Source organism: Chelonia mydas, chromosome 11 (genome assembly GCF_015237465.2).
Source record: "Chelonia mydas isolate rCheMyd1 chromosome 11, rCheMyd1.pri.v2, whole genome shotgun sequence".
NCBI classification, from domain to species: domain Eukaryota; kingdom Metazoa; phylum Chordata; order Testudines; family Cheloniidae; genus Chelonia; species Chelonia mydas.
In genome coordinates this window covers 55,689,525-55,704,185 of record NC_051251.2, presented here as the reverse complement: position 1 = coordinate 55,704,185, position 14,661 = coordinate 55,689,525, and the positions used below count along the sequence as shown (strand labels likewise).

Here is a 14,661-nt window from a genome sequence, read left to right as displayed (position 1 = left end):
GACAGAAACCTGATTTTTTTAAGCAGATGCTTTCCCTTAAGCTAATACGAAAAGGGAGCACCTGCATTACCTTGGCCTCTGAAATTCTGTGGGGAACTAGCCCTGCACCAGGGTCCTGCTGTACACTGAACAAAAAAGATGGGGCCAGCCCCAAATGGTTGCCAAAGTGCCTGCTAAATGTGCAGTTGGTGGTTTCATAGTGGGGCTCATTAGCATCATGTTCACACCCGGGAGGGGGGGCTGGGAGGGAGGTAAAAGCCTCATTTGGGGCATAATCACTTGGCAAGTTTCAGCTTTTGAGACTGGTTCACTTGGAGCCCAGTGGCAGGTGAGTGATTATGACTGCTGTTTTCCCCACTGGTCCTTTTGAAGCCACCCCCCAACCAACCCCGAGGAGCTGGGGCTAGAAAGGGACTGGAGGCTCTGGGCAGCCTGATGGTGGGCCCCCTGCAGCAGGGCGCGTTGCGGGGCCCAGATGCTGCGGGCTGCGTGTGAACATCTGCCGCGGGGCGCGCCCAGTGCCCGGGACCGACGGCCAGGGGGCCACACCGGAGCCTGCGGCAGGGGCGAGCTCGGGGCACGAGCAGCTGGAGCTACCCACCTTTCCTTCCAGCACCTTGCCAGGCTGTGATGGGGCGGCGGGGGAGAGGCCCCGGGGCCCCGCCGTGCCCGGGCAGCAGCGGTCAGGGCAGGCTGTGGTGATCTTCCCGCCCGCGGGCAGGGCACGCACCGCGAGCGGGGGAAGCGCAGCGGGCGGGAGTGGCACCCTCCCCCGCGGGGACGGCCCAGCCCTGGGCTGCGCTGCGGCTGGGAGAGCTCAGGAGCCAGCGACCCTCCTCCCTGCCCCCGGCGCCAATAGACAGCGCTGCCCCCCCCCGCTGCAGAGCGCAGCGCGGGTCCCCCGCCCGGTGCAGCCGCTGACTCAACCCGCTGAGGAGGTGGGGGGCGGGGAGACGAGGAGGGGCCGGGCCAGCCCCCGGGGCCGCTCATTATCCCCCGTTGTTTGTTGTGGTGGTGGTGGAAAGACAAGGGGCCGGCGCGGCAGGGCTGGGGGGCCGGCGAGCGGCAGGTTAAGCGGCCGCAGCTGCCCGCTGCAAGGACTGCATGACTCCCGCAGCCTCTCCTCGCTGCAGCCCGCCCCCTTCCCAGATCCAGAGGCTGCTGGAGGGGAGGGAGGTGCCGGTGCGTGGACGAGGAAGGGCCCTGCAGGAATCCTCGTCCTCGACGTGCAGCTTGGCTGGAAATCCCCCTCCCCAGGATCCCCGTCTGCAGACGCTGCCGGTGGTAAGTTGCAAGGGGGCTGCAGGGGGGGTGCGTGTGTGGTAGGGGGATTGGGGTGTGCGCACCCTGCTCGCCCCGCTTGTCAGAGGCGGAGTCGCCTGCTGCTGCTCGTTTGCTGGGTTTCCATCCCCGCGACCGTCTCTGCTGGTGTAGCAGGTAGATAGGTGGATGGAGAATGAGCTGCTTTGGTTCGCCTGCCTGGCTGTTCTGCTCGTGATTACGATGCGCTTCCGTTTTTTGTGTTTGGGGTGTTTTTTTTTGGTACACAAGGTAATGGAGTTTTTTTTTTTTAAACTCTAAATGAGCCTATTTGATGAATATTCTTTGTGTCAGCCCTTCATCATAGCCAGAGGGTTAAATAGCTGCATTGCTTTCCTCAGGTTTTTTTTTTTTTTTTTAATATGTGGATGAAACTGTTTCTTACGGCATGAAGTAACCTGGAACTGCAGGCTTGGATGTATACATTTCCTGTGTGAAGTGCAATGGCAGATGTGTCAAGTTCCTCCATTCTCTGTCTCTTCCAGGCTCCTCAGTTTCATGTGTGCCTGTGCGGAGGAAGGCTGCAAGAATTTGTTTGTGCAGGGAAAGAAAATAAAATGATTTTTTTTGGGGCCGGGGGGAAGTTAATGTATAAATTTTCAGTAAACTAGTGAAATTGGTTGTTGGAACCATAAAGTTTAAAATGCAAAATAAAGGTTTGTTGAAAGGAAATTTAAATGTTGGTGATTCACAGTCACTGGAACACTAATCCAGGATAACTTCATATGAAGGACATAGGCAGCTAACTGATGCATAATCCCAGCTATAAAAATTGGTCCTTAGGCCTTTTGTCTGTTTAATTATGACTGTGACTGTTTTCTGTCTGTCACTTTGTGCGTTGCACTTATCTCCTCTAGTGTTTCTCACTATTTAGTATGATATTTATTTAATGACAGGTTTCAGAGTAACAGCCGTGTTAGGCTGTATTCGCAAAAAGAAAAGGAGTACTTGTGGCACCTTAGAGACTAACCAATTTATTTGAGCATGAGCTTTCGTGAGCTACAGCTCACTTCATCGGATGCATACTGTGGAAACTGCAGAAGACGTTATATACACAGAGACCATGAAACAATACCTCCTCCCACCCCACTCTCCTGCTGGTAATAGCTTATCTAAAGTGATCATCAAGTTGGGCCATTTCCAGCACAAATCCAGGTTTTCTCACCCTCTGCCGCCCCACACACAAACTCACTCTCCTGCTGGTAATAGCCCATCCAAAGTGACCACTCTCTTTACAAGAGTCACTTTGAATGGGCTATTACCAGCAGGAGAGTGAGTTTGTGTGTGTGTGTGGGGGGTGGGGGGGGCGGAGGGTGAGAAAACCTGGACTTGTGCTGCAAATGGCCCAACTTGATGATCACTTTAGATAAGCTATTACCAGCAGGAGAGTGGGGTGGGAGGAGGTATTGTTTCATGGTCTCTGTGTATATAACGTCTTTTGCAGTTTCCACAGTATGCATCCGATGAAGTGAGCTGTAGCTCACGAAAGCTCATGCTCAAATAAATTGGTTAGTCTCTAAGGTGCCACAAGTACTCCTTTTCTATTTATTTAATGTGATTCCCAAGATTTTCCCTAGTTTCTGGCATGGGAGAAAAGTGAATGGATTGACATAAATTCCTGGTATGTTATATTGGAACTAGTGATTTTTCATGTTCATAATATTTTAATTATCTAGAAGAATAAGAACCAAACTGTTGTTTTTGTAGTCTTCTTATCACTCTGTTTATTTTCTTATGTAGGATGGAGATTATTTTTTCTTGACATGATTGATTTCTCTAGCCTCTTCTGGACAGATGTCATTACAAACCAAGAGGGTTTTTCAAAAAGGAAAGAACCATTTGTTTTTCTAAGAAGCTTTATGGTCTCGGTAAAACTATAGGAGCCTATGGTGTGGGGACAATATTGGTTACCTAATTTAGTACTCTGTTCATCTAATGTTGGATTGTCATCAGGAGCCTATATAGCATGTTTATAAATAAAAGGCAGACCTTATTTTCTCCTTTGCTAGGAAGCTATGTAAAAGTAGCCTCTATACTATACAAGAATCTTCACAAAAGGCCCAATCCTGAATTCCTTCTGCACCCAAACTTCCACTGAGCTTAAGCAATAAAGAATTAGGTCCTTACTTTACTTTAGAGCTATATAGAGCTACTTTTAGTATGTTCTGAGATGTCTTTCCTGTTTTCTGTTTGCAGGAGTTATACATTTCTTTTAATCTTGGATAGTTTGTAAATATTTCAATAGAAATTCCTTGCAGCACTGAAAAATTGAAATTGGTGGCATTGATAGATGAGATAAACAAAGTTCTTACTAACATACTACCCAAATGGACATTTTCCCTCCTGTTAGGCTCTATCATTACCTTTTGGAAAACTCTCTCTTAATGAGTGATTATATATGATTTGATGTACATGACTATAAAATATATCATTATTAGCCTGTCAAAGAAACATGCTAATGATCCTTTCCAATCTAAACTGTTGTGTAGGATCGAAAATTCTAAAAGATGCATAGGCTTTAAGTGACAGGTAGATGACAAAACTGACTTGCACATTTTAGAGACTACTTTTCATATTTAATCTTTCAGTGAACTGTTGATTTACAACATAATGTAGCAAAACAGGATCCATGTATCATTACTGGCTTGCACTGGAATTTAACAAAGTCACCTTAAACTAGACAGTGGGCATGCATGACAATCCCTGTGGTTGATTAAAAACTAATTTTTAATTATGCTTAATAAGTCATGCTTTATAGTTGTACTTTATAGGCCTTCAGTTCATTTGTTTTTTAAAAAAATCTAAACAGCCTAATCACAATTTCAAGGCAAACTTGTGGCATATCTTTCAGTCTGGCTGGTACATTACTACAGCATTTGTTTTGGCTTGGAGCCATGGAATGTCACTGAAGGGATCCCCTGCCTTCTTTAAAGGCATACTTTACCATGGTGTTGCTTGTTTTCAAAGTTGATTTCTCTTACAGAAATTTTTTATTGTTTTACATTTACAATGATTTTCAAACCTGTTAAATCCAGGTTGGCGTGTCCCTTTAAGAAACTCAGTGAGTCCTTCTCTGACGTTTATGGTGGCTGTCTGCCAGAACAATATACTGTTTTGCCAGCTTTCCTGAGAAGAAATGGAACAAATTTTGCTTTGCAAGATTAAATAGTCATACTGAATTAAAAAAAAAAAAGATTGCTTTTGTAAAGCAGTTTTTAAAAAAAATTAAGGAATACACTATTACATTTTTCATTATGTGGAAGCAGCCAAAGGATGGTATGCTGTGTAATATATGGCATAGGAGGCTTTTTGAATACTGAACTGAAGAAACTGAGTCTGCAGATCATGCTTTTAAATAATTTCAAGTAAATAATTTTCCATGTTTTTCCTATCTTAATCCAATCCAGATTTTTCTGTTTTGTATTTTTTAAAAACCCTGTATCTGACAGAACTAACATGTTTGATCCATTATGTCCATTCAGTCCCACTGACTAAAATGTAATTGCACAGACATAAGGAAAATACTTTGACAAAAATTGATTAGTAAAAAGTATTATTTAATTGCTTAAATGGGACTTAAACATATACTTAATTTTAAGCACGTTTAAGTGCTTTGCTGAGTTGGGGCCACAGAACATAGGAACTGGTGGGTTTCATATCACAGGATGAGAAAACGCCTTCAGCAAAGCCTAGTTGTGTTGATGATCTTGATACTCTCATTAAGGGCAGGGGTAGTCAACAGCTGGATTCTGGGTTTTAAAATTTGGACCACCAACATGCTTTTGAATGGACCGCAAAATCTTTTTAGTTACTTATTATCATTATTGTTATTGCGGTGTGGAAAATGTTTCTCTGGAGTCTGGTCCTTGACTATACCTTCATCAGGAAATTTGGACCTTGACAAAAAATAATTGACTATTCCTGTACTAGGGGGGTGTACTTATAGATCTTGTCTGCAAGTCCCCTATTGATGGTGAAAACTCTCTGTTATGGCAAAGGGGTTGGAGGGCATTCCAGCTATTCGTATGCCAAGATGAAAGTTAACTTCCGTGCCCAAAATATAGAACTACGGGTTAAGAAGCTTAATAAAATTCATTGAGCTGTTCCATGGTACTAGGTTCTAGAGAGAGAATCTGAAACAGGCTTGGGCCTGAAGTGAATTGTGCTCTTCATCACTGCCCTGAATGCTTTATGAAGGTACACAGGATGAGTCCTCAAACTTAACTGGAAAATGAGATTTGGCTTGCATTATGCATAAACCTTTATTCAACGAAAGAGGGCGTAGAGGACTGTTGGTAAGAAGTGGTTGCTGTCCACTGTGAGGTTTGTGGGCGTTTGGGAGGACGTGCAGGGTTATTTGCTAGATCTGATGTAGAGTTTCGGTAGAAGGCAGAGCTATTGCAAGTTTTTGCAGCATATGCTAGTTCATTATGCTTTTTAGGTAATGACACAGGAGGCTTTTGCCCAGTCATATTAGTGCCCTTGCAGTGTTAAGAAGTATATGATTAACTGTTATCATTCATATTTATTTTAATATATGGATTTAGTACCTGAGAAGAGTGCCAGATCAACTTTTCTGGAAACTGAAGTCTCTTGTGTATCTGCAGAACAAGTATAACACAGCAAGTAGTTCAAGCTTCCTCTGCTGCTACCTGCAGTATGTCTCATTCTTGATCTGGAGGGCTGCCTCCAGTGGAGAGACTGGGTTGAGTCTCTGTGCCTGTTCAGTTCATGGTTTTCTGCTGCGATAGTCAATTTTGTTGGCAGCTGTGGTGAAGGTTTATGTAACATGGACACTTGTTGTATAGATAGGCTATTACTGGCATTTGAAACACCCCACCACCTGTCCATGTAAAAATACCTGAAAAATATAATTGATTGATGGGTAATCTGAGCTGCTTACTCTCCCCCCCCACCCCCCTGCCAGAGAGCAAGTTTGGTGATCCTTAACCTAATAAATAGCTTGTTTCTCCAACCTTTGTACAGCTATTGGAACACAATAGAGGAACCCCCTTGGGAACTGAGTAAAGAACAAACAATTGTCATATGAAAAGAGATCAGCTGAGCTGTTAAGTTTATCTTGGAGCCAACTACTGCCCATTCAAAGTTGGGGAAAAAAAACATGTGTAGTGTTCTGTTTGTGAATCAGCGTATTGGTATTTGTCTTTTTTTTTTTTTTTTTTTTTTAAACAATTCAACATGTGGCATTTTAGCCATGCAACCTCTAATAACAGTGTCATGTACCCTTAATATTTTAATTTGGTCACTTGTATAGAATATCAGGAAAAAATATTGGTTAGCAACAGCTGATGTTTGGATGCTGAGCCCACCTGGATGTTGTATGAAGGGAGGACAGGTAATTGTGGCTTCATTTGTTCTGTGGCTGAGAGGGAAGCTTCATCGCCATTCGTTCTCAGCAAGCTGAAAATCAGTCCTGCTGTTTAAATGCATTGTGCAAGAGAAATATAGCGTCACTAGTTTAAAAGTTCCCTGAAGACTAAGATGGTAATTATAGGAGCCCAAAGACAGAAATAAAAATCCCTTTTCTCCAATAATAATCAACCGCATCTTAAAAAAAACCCACAGAATAATGTTCCAAGTCACCCTTGTCTGAAAAAGTAGCCACAGTAAGGAAAAAAAGAGATGCCCAGGTGAGTGTGATGGCTGAAGTCAGTGGTCCTTACAGTTAGTAGAATGGATCAGTCATAGCCTGGTGGGAAGCAATGAGCCCTTGTTCTGGACACAGCAGTGAAATGAGGACAGACACACAGATGCTTTTAAGTTGCAGGCTGCAACTTTTATTAAACTTACACACAGGGCAGGCGGGCTACCTGAGCAACCTGACCATCACCCATACTCTCCTATAGCAGGCATTGAAGTGATTTCAGTGCTGGGCTGCAGGGCTACTGCCATATAACCCATGACTCAGGCTAGTCTGGCTCTCAGCTCATTCGGAGTACTACAGCTCTGCTGCCTGCCCCGCAGTGGGGACAGACGGTGTAGAAGGGTGGGACCTTGGCCTGTGAGGGTGAGACCTGGTGGTCCTATCCCATCAGCCCAAAGCCCATCAGCAAAAGCCCAGATCTCTTACCTCTGGGAACTGTTCTTTTTTTTTTTTTTCTTTTAACTGTACTGGAAACTGGCCTTAAGTTGTGACAAGTTAACAACTCAACCGAGTACCTCAGTGAGGTACTAAGTAGGTTCTTTGGTACTTGGTTGAGTTGAAGGTGCCATGACAACAGCAAAAAACTCCTTGGGCCTCTGCCAATTGGCTTGTGGGAGAAGAAATTCCTTTCTGATCCCAAACAGGTGATTAGCTAGACTTGCAGCATCTGGCAGTTTGGTTTCCCCTAACTAATTCAGTGTGGGTAGGGTGGGGCTGCTGGAATGGAGCCAAAAGAGGCTCCACATGGCCTCTGCTTAAATCCCTGGAGCTGGGTTGCGAGAGCCAACTAGCACTCCTACCCACCAACTCGCCAGTGGGTTCCAGAGACTACAAGGTGGGGGTGGGAGGGGAGAGTAGGAGGGAGAGAGCTATCTAGTGTCCTTCACTGAGTGTCTCTCTCCCTTGGAGCTGGCGGTGAAGGGGGACAGCCCCAACAACATCAAGTTCCCCAACCTGTTGAGGCAGGAGGGTGCATTTGATCTGGACACAGGCGAAATTCGAACAGAGATATGGATGGATTTTAAGTGTCAAGCCATAACTTGTGGCCTTCCCCTCCACAAAGGGGACAGAGAGTGTCAAAGGTTGGAGACCTTTCCCTGCAAGGGCCACAATGTCTTACCTTGGCACAATCCTGCTTGTTTCACAACTTGCTCATGCATTCCCCATATTAAAACAGTGTTAAGATATAGTAGATTGAACTTTAGTCATGAACTATCTGAATATCCCTTTAAATCCATCAGTAAGCAACAATTAGTAAATGAAAACTAAGTTAACAAGCTTTGTTTTCTGCTTCTGTAGATGTTTGATTTCTTTTACATTTGTTGATAAACCTATATGTGTAAAGAAAATCAATATAAGGAAATTTAATTTAAAATAAATAGTGCATGCTCTTGATATTGGTATGTTATAAGGTTCTTGGTTCAGGCAAGGAAGGATCCCTCATATTAGTCTTTTTCACTCACATAAATTGATCTTTCCAATGGTGCTCTAAGTGATACCATCCACTTGAAATCTAATCATTTAAAAAACACCAGTTACTTTCACATACACACACATGTGGAAAGCAGAGAAACTGACTACATATATACAGTGTTGTTAAATGCACAAAGCATTAAACTGGAAAAAAATAGAGAAACACATTTTTTTCCTCTAGTCTTTCATCTATTGTAGTTAAGTTGCAGGTGTTACAAGTAACTATAATATTTAAATGTTTTTCTGACAAATGTGGTAAGTTAATGTCATCCCTTTAATAGCAAATGAGACATTGTTAGGTGCACATATCCATATATTAAAGTTAATTAAACAAATATACATTGGTTAAACATATGTGAGGCTCATCTTTTTTCGAAAGAGTAGATTGCTTACTTTCATAAATGGTAATTCTGCAGAGCTCAGTATTCCAAATGCCTCAGAAATAAGAAAAGCCAGGAGCTTGAACTTCAGTACTGAAGGAGAAAAAGAGTTGGCTGGAGCTGTCTCACAGGACACTCTGTGTGTGTGTGTGTGTGTGTGTGTGTGTGTGTGTGTTTGATATTCAAAAGATAAAAAGCCACATCTAAAGAGTAAAACATTTCTCTTTCAGCCAGATCAGTCTAGTGCATTCTCATGTGGGCTGTAGTTCAACTGTAGTGGGTCTTATTTCTCAAATAATTATTTTGGAGCTGAGTCCACAGCCCTTACTTAAATTGAGTAATGCTTTCTCCTGCAAATAGTTCCATTCAGAACTGAGCTCTTTATTCAGAATGGATTCTTTTATTAATAAAGAATTCCACTTAAGGAAAAAGAGAAATGTTGTTGTTGCAGGACTGATCTTTTACTTTTACTCATGGGTAAATTCATGTATTTTTATTTTTTATTCTTTGCAGTCTTCTGAATGACCCTAAATTTACCATAAATTTAAAAACACTTAACCGGATGAGTTGGGATTTTGGTAATGAAGCTTTCGCTTCTAGGTTGCTCATTTGAATCTCGTTGCTAGTGACCAAAAGTTTTAATCATTTAATGGCTGTTCTCTGGCCTGTGAAAAATAAGTTAGGTGATTTGAAAGAAGAGGGTGTGTGTCTGTGTGTGTTTCACATCGTCATGTTTTTTAATTCAACCCTTTCTAGACATAACATTTGCTTGAAAAAAAGAAACAAATAAGCCAGATTTTCACTTGATGTATACTGGCCTAGCTCTTTCTGGAGCTATACCAATTTACAACAGTTCATGATCAGGCCAGTTTCAATTATTAACCAGACTAGCATCACCCAGTGTGATTCGATGTAATGTACCAGTTCTCTTTTTCTTTGTCATTTTGTTTTTGATTTTTGAAGACACTACAATGTATTTCCATAATAGCAAACTTGCTTTGAAAATGCTATGAGATATGCTTAGTCTCTCTGGAAATTTACTACAGAGAAAATACCAAAATAAATTGCATTCAACAAATATGGAATTCACACTGTTACATACAGCAAAAATGTTTTATAATACATCTTTTTATTTTTTCCTATGAAGAGTTTCATTACTGGGGCATTTTGTTATAGCTAGTCTCATTTTTGCTGGACTTTAAGAAAAAAACAAAACAAAACAACAACAAAAAAAACCTTAACAGTCTATAAGGACTTGAATTAAAATATTTTCTCTCATTAAAATGTAAATGTACATAATATTTTGCATTTCTGTAACTATTTGAAAAACTTCCATACCATACAAGTACAATGCATGCTTGTGATGTTTCTTGTCAATCCATTGACTGGAATTAGCCATAGTTGTTATGTAACTTATGGAATATGAATATTCTGCAGTGCAGCTTGCTATTTTAATTCTGTGACCACACATTCATTTACAGGTAGTGGTAGATAAACTGTCTGGAATGTTGGGGTTTTTTTTTGTTTTTTTTATATGTGACAGGGATATATAAGTATGTAGGGTCTCAGCCCCGCTGATCCATCTATGGTAGATTCTAGCCATCATAGTAGGGTCTGGATAGGGTGAGTAACTATGCTTCTTTTTCCTGCCAAGCTCTGTTTGTGTTGTGACTCCTCAGAGAGTGGCAGTTAACATTAACTTTCCCCAAATATTGCTGCTGCTCTCCCATATGTCTGCAACAGGTATGCTGCCTCCTGGTGATCCTCCTAGCTTTTGCTTCCCGCTCCTAGCCTGCCTCTCCAGGAACATGTTTTATGGATTGGAAAAATTGATTATTTAGAGAAGGTGCATCCACCATGGCTGCTCCCTTTCACCGTGTGCGTGAGGTGGGGGAGCAGAGAACTTTTAGGGTCTATGAAAAATACCTAGACAGTGTTTTAAAGGCTTTGCCTGGACATGTATTTTATCAAACAGAAATTGGTATTGGTCTTCCTCCAACTCCGTTACAGCAAATAAAGCCTTGGAAGCAGGACTAAACACAGAAATATTTAGCAACCACAACTTGTTTCACAACACTTTTAGCTTTTCTCTGAATCCGAAAGAGATTTTAAAAGTGCATAGGCACACACAGAGTGTCACCTGAAAGTGAATTTTAGTTTTAATGAAAACTGGAAAGCATCAAAGCCATTACTGAGTTTAAAAGAAACAAACCCTTAAGGCTATTTTTTAGGACTTTTTTTGTGCACATGTAATTCCAGAATAACATTTTTCAGGTAACTGGTCAATAGCTGGCAACATATTCTTAGCACATAGATTTTCTCACAGGTAGTGCCTACAAAGGCCCTTCAGTAGTGACTGCCTTTTTTTGTTAGGACAGTGACGCCCTGATTTTTAAACTCTCTCTGAACTCCTTATACTGTAGAACCTTAGAGCTATGAACACCTCGGGAATGGAGGTTGTTCGGAACTCTGAAATGTTCATAACTCTGAACAAAATGTTATGGTTATTCTGTACTGTACTGTATTGGGTTTTTTTTTTTTTTTTTTGGTCTCTGCTGTTGCCTGATTGCATACTTCCAGTTCTAAACAAGGAGTGTGGTTGACTGGTCAGTTTGTAACTCTGGTGTTTGTAATGGAGATTCTACTTGCTCTGGCTATTATTCCATTACTTGCAGGAATCTCTTACAGTAGAACAGGGATCGGCAACCTTTGGTACGCAGCCTGTCAGGCAAATCCTCTGGCGGGCCGGGCCGGTTTGTTTACCTGCAGCGGCCTCAGGTTCAGCTGATCGTGGTCCCCCGTTCCAGGCCAATGGGGGCTGCTGGAAGCGGTGCGGACCATGGGATGTGCTGGCTGCCCCTGCGGACGCTACAGGTAAACAAACCGTCCCGGCCTGCCAGCGGATTTCCCTGATGGGCCGCATGCCAGAGGTTGCTGATCCCTGCAGTAGAACCTCAGAGTTACGAATATCTCGGGATTGGAGGTTGTTCGTAACTCTGAACAAAACGTTATGGCTATTCTTTCAAAAGTTTACAGTTGAACATTGACTAAATACAGCTTTGAAACTTTACTATGCAGAAAAAATGCTGCTTTCCCTTTATTTTTTAGTAGTTTACATTTAACACAGTACTGTATTTGCCTTTTTTTTTTTTTTTATTTTTTTTTTTTTTGTCTCTGCTGCTGCCTGATTGTGTACTTCTGGCTCCAGATGAGGAGTGTGGTTGACTAGTCAGATTATAACTCTGGTGTTCGTAACTCTGAGGATCTGTTGTATTCTGATTTGTTTGGTTGGTTTTGAGTACTATGAATATCATCATTGTGTGTGAGTATGGGCTGTACTCAGAGACCCAGCTTTCAGTAACTGAATCTAATGAAATGTAGAGGTAGGCCGGCCTGAGCTTCCAAATTTTGATCCTCAGTCTTTGGGTGCGTTCAGATCCTGGGTTCTGGTTAGGATGCATAACTAGTGGAAAATAATTTTTAAAACAGCCATAATACGCATGAGGATTTACAGATTGTAACTTGTAGCAGTGATCTTTGTACTACTTTCATTCTGTTTGAATTCTGATATAACACTCCAGTGCTCTCCATCTCATTTGAGGCCTAGATCATCAGGTTATGCTCCTGCAGAATTTCCATTAAACTTAATTGGTATTTTGCATTGGTAAGGTCTACAGAATCGTGCCTTTTTTTTAGACTCGTAAAACAACAAATTAGGTGTCTAGTTCATAAAGAAGAGCAGTTAGTAGAACTGAAATGCTCTCTATTTCAGAAAACTGAAGGCCAGAAAGCAATGTCATGGAGGATGAAAAATGAAATGTGAGATCTTTCATTGTAAATATTTGATGCAGCTCTGATGTACCAGCCACTTGTTGCTCTTCAGTTGCACCTAATGGCCAATCAAGAGTTGTTATTAACTGAATTTCAAAAGCCTTCTCTTCAGATGAAAGTTAAATATTCTGTCGAAAGGAATCCAGAGAACAATGTATCTTGTGTATGATGACAAATAACTCAATTAAGCATTTAATCATAATTGTGAAGTTGGCTAAATTCATTTGTCTGGAAAAGAATCCAACAGTTTCTGTGTTGTATATGTGGGATGTATGTCCATCGCTAGTTGAATAAACAAATACTGTACAACGTAATCACAATATAGCCTGAAACCACAACATTTGGTGTCAAACTAATCAATCATTATAAATACAGAGATCTTCACCACACAACACAAAAGTGTGCAGAAAGGGAGATCCCATAAAAAGAAAAAAACCACCAAAGCAGTGATATGGGGCAACCCCCTCCCCCCCATTGCCTTTATAATGTCCTCCATTTGTCTCATCTGTGTGGTGTTTCCACTGCACTACAGTCACATTGGTTAAATACCCAATTAAGAGTTGTGTTAAACTTGTTCATAAATGACCCTTCTGTCCGCTGTTTCCTGATCCAGTCACAGTTACTATTTCTTCCTCTGCCCTCCTCTCCTTCACTTTATTGGGGAGCTGCCTATGTTTTGATAAATGGATGGATAGGTTGTCTGGTTCCATTATCGCTTCACAGCTAAGAATGCTGTGGCTTGGATTGACTGGATTGTGTATACCAAGTAATAAAAATTATAGCTTCTGTAAGTACCTCTGAGTTGTAATCTTGTGATTCGCAGCAGTACTGCTGCTAGAAGTTACTACACCTAACCTTGCACCTCCCGTCAGCTCCCCGGATTGACCTCATTCTTTCCTCAACCATCTTCATCCCTACCGTTCGGCCTGCTCGCAGGTCACCTTGGACTGTTGGGTGCTAGAGATTATATCACAGGGTTACGCACTACAATTCTCTACTGTGATTTATACCTGGATGTCTTGGTTTGAGAAATCAGTATGAACTGTGACTTTTAAGTGTGTGACACTTTTATTTTCTGTCAATCAAATGAACATCATCAAGTAGAATGAGGCCCCTTGTTAGTACCGTACCTGTTCAGTCCAGAGCATCATCTTTGTATGTGTTGTTTCTTTGTTTCAGTGCAAACACAAATTATTTTTAAGTGTCAGAATTGAGTTGTTTATAAAAGCAAATTACAAATGGTGAATAAAAATAGGGATACATAAAGCTATTAACCCCCCCCACAAAACTTTGGAACTGGAGGAAATATGAATCAAAATTTGGAAAAGTGCACTACAGTGCAGGATAGCTGAGTATGAGGTATAATCTGGGATTACTTTTTGGAGAGACATCCTTTTTTAAACAGGCTTACAAACATCTTTTGAGCTTAAAACTTCAATACAATTCTTACATTTTAAATCTCACTGATCTAAAACTGTAAATATATCGGAGGCTCCTTTCCTTTCTCCTCTCTCCACATCTTTCCTGTGGGATATCAGGTTTGGTTTTGTTTTTTTCTCTGGTCAATTGACAGGATTCAGGACCTGTGACTAAGGATTAACGAAAGCTTTGGTTAATCCTTTATTCTGATAAAAAGGGAATGTTTTAAGAACAAGGAATGAGTGCATATGTTTTCACTCAGCAGCTTTGTTTGGATTTTCTTGAAATTACACTGTTGGAAAATATCAATGAGTATATTTACCCCAATATTGAATAGACATTAAAACTGCAATCAGTCTTGTGTTTTTTGCCCAGGGATGCAGTGTAACTAGCCTGCATGAAGGAAGAAAAGGCGACTATTCTTCTGTTTTAGTGCTCTCAGTAAAACTAGGCTTGCTCCATGGCTGTTCCTGCTGAGAAAAAAGCCTTAAAGTTCTCCATAATCATTGATTTGGCTTTTTTAGCAGTAGTGTCTTGGGGTTCTCCTGGGAAGGGCCTGAAAGCTGCAAAGAG

General features: G+C 41.6%; 1 protein-coding gene across 6 annotated transcripts in view; it reads left to right on the top strand.

Moving 5' to 3' along the window:
• Nucleotides 1-294: 294 nt before the first annotated feature.
• Nucleotides 295-14,661, top strand: part of HECW2 (HECT, C2 and WW domain containing E3 ubiquitin protein ligase 2) — a 247,776-nt gene continuing 233,409 nt past the window's right edge. For 4 of the 6 annotated variants that reach the window (XR_006284811.1, XM_043525152.1, XM_037912198.2 and 1 more), the window contains exon 1: nucleotides 871-1,284. The gene's annotated coding sequence lies outside the window, so the exon portion shown is untranslated. Of the gene's footprint in view, nucleotides 329-870; nucleotides 1,285-1,392; nucleotides 1,552-14,661 lie in introns of those variants that run through there. The other 2 variants (XM_043525153.1, XM_043525154.1) reach the window with 2 other exon arrangements.